Genomic DNA, 2,560 nt, shown 5'->3' on the forward strand with positions numbered 1-2,560 from the left:
GTGATCAAAGGATATAAACAACTAGAAGGTTTAGATTACTTTGATACATATTCGCCAGTTACGCGAATAACATCCATCAGGTTGGTGCTTGCCATTACCGCCATTAGAAATTTGGAAGTTCACCAAATGGATGTGAAAACAACTTTCTTGAACGGAATTCTTGAGGAAAAAATCTACATGGAGCAACCCGAAAGCTTCACAGCTATTGGGCAAGAAAAGAAAGTGTGTAAACTTGTTAAATCCTTGTATGGATTGAAACAAGCTCCAAAACAATGGCACTAAAAGTTTGATCATGTCATGCTTGATGCTGGGTTCAAAATCAGTGAATGTGACAAGTGTGTGTATGTGAAGGACACATCTGATGGATATGTCATTTTGTGTCTATATGTAGATGATATGTTCATTGCTGGAAGTGATGACAAAATCACAAAATCTACAAAGAACATGCTAAAAGCAAGATTTGACATGAAAGACATGGGTCTTGCGGATGTGATTTTGGGGGTCAAAATCACGCGAACCCAAAGTGGACTTGTTTTAAGTCAATCCCACTATGTGGACAAAATTCTTGAGAAGTTCAATGCAAATGACTCTAATGAAGCTAGAACTCCACTTGACACAAGTCAACATCTAGCCAAGAATAAAGGTGAACCCGTAAACCAGTTGGAATACTCAAGAATTATTGGTAGCTTGATGTATCTTATGAGTTGTACTAGACCAGACATAGTGTCACACCCCTTTCTGCGGCGGAAGCACGAGGTGTGATCATGAAAGGTTCTCATTGCATACGAAAGGTAAACATACTATATGCTCAAAATAACTTCAAACATTACATTACCAAAACATAAGTCAAGTGTTTACAACACGTGATAGCATATTGTCTTAAGAGTTACAACTTTATTTAGCGAAAATAAAACATAGCGACATCCACGAGCATAAGTAAGACCACGCGCACATCCACCTTTAATTACCTGAAATACGTGTGAGTTTTGGAAAAAAAACGTCAACATAATGTTGGTGTGAATTCATGCAGTTTTTGTATTGAACGTTTGTATACTTTGTATGAAAAACATGGTATGTATTTTGTTTCAAAACGCGTATTCATGAATGAGTCAAGTATCTCTATATGTATCAAGTGTTAATGGGTTGCAAAGCCATTAACATGTGACACGACATAGGAAGTCACCAAACCATAGGCATTTTTCTATAGTCGATTCACGACTGAGACACAAAAACACTACTTGGTTCTAGTTGTCACCAAGAGCGGGGCTGCCCTGAAACCCATTAGATCTAACCTTTTGTTCTGCGGTCTTAGTATGTACACGATTAATGGTGCTTATGGTACCCTATTCGTGACACGATTTCTCGTATCAATTCTTGGCACTAGTTTTTGCCAAGAGTACTTCTCGTTTCAGTATACAACATACCAATTTGTAAATATTAAAGTATTTGTAACATGTATTTCACCCCCGAGTTATAAAACTAAAAACAGTTAAGAGAAAAGGTGGAGCATGAACTCACAACTTTGCGTTCCTGTGCGTCGTAAACTTCACCGGATTTGCTTAATTAACGTCGTAACCTATACGCGTTTTCTTAATGTTAGTCACTAGACTTGCATCGCACAAGTACAGTCACTCTCTTTTGTGTATATATTCTTGTGTTAAAAATATTTTATATTTTTAACTAAGTATCTTACTTATATTATTTTCTCTAAAATGAATATAAGTATCTTGTGTTTTGCACTTTCCACCCGAATTATGTATCTTGTATGATGTATGTGTATTTTTAAGTCTTAATACGCTAGCACGTATAACACATACTATATCCACTTAGCACAAAAGTTGGTGATAAAATAATATATATTTTTCTCTCAAAAATATACATACTTATATCCATTTTTATTTTTGAAGAAATCCTCATTTCTTATCACCAAAAATTAGGGAAACCTTGGTAATACTCTTAAATACATTTTTAGGGAATAAGTTCTTCAAAAACTTATATTTTTTTCTAAGTGTCAAAATTTATAAAAATTTTGACAGAGTTTCCCCTAAAAATGGAGGTTTCCCATGTTTTCAAAACATGTGTTTATTTTCTTTTAAATCGTCAACAATCATCAACAACAATTATCAACAATAATCATCAACAACAATCACTAATTTTCCCCATTTCATGAACTTGAATAATTACAAAAATGTGTAGTAATTTACTAGCACATTTAGTAAGTCTTGTTATCTTTATAAATAAGTTTAATTTCTTAAAAACCTTATTTTTAAAGAATATGAAGTTTCACAACTTCTAGTCGGTTTTTATGAAAATTATTTCTTTGTTAAAACTTTTGTTACACAAGTGTCCACACACTTGTTTGTTCACAAAAACACCTCTAGTTCATGAAAGATTCGGTTTTAAAACATGGTTTCGTCTTACAGTTGGTCTTTCGAAAATACCACTTGTAGATCTTTAGATCTAATAGTTTAGAACTTCATTTTACAAGAAAAATTCCTTTTTACACAAGTTCATGATGCATGTGTAGTAGAGTTTCACCCTTTAACCCTTGTTTCTTTCA

The sequence above is a fragment of the Helianthus annuus genome, chromosome 13 (genome assembly GCF_002127325.2).
Source record: "Helianthus annuus cultivar XRQ/B chromosome 13, HanXRQr2.0-SUNRISE, whole genome shotgun sequence".
In the NCBI taxonomy this organism is placed as follows: Eukaryota; Viridiplantae; Streptophyta; class Magnoliopsida; order Asterales; family Asteraceae; genus Helianthus; species Helianthus annuus.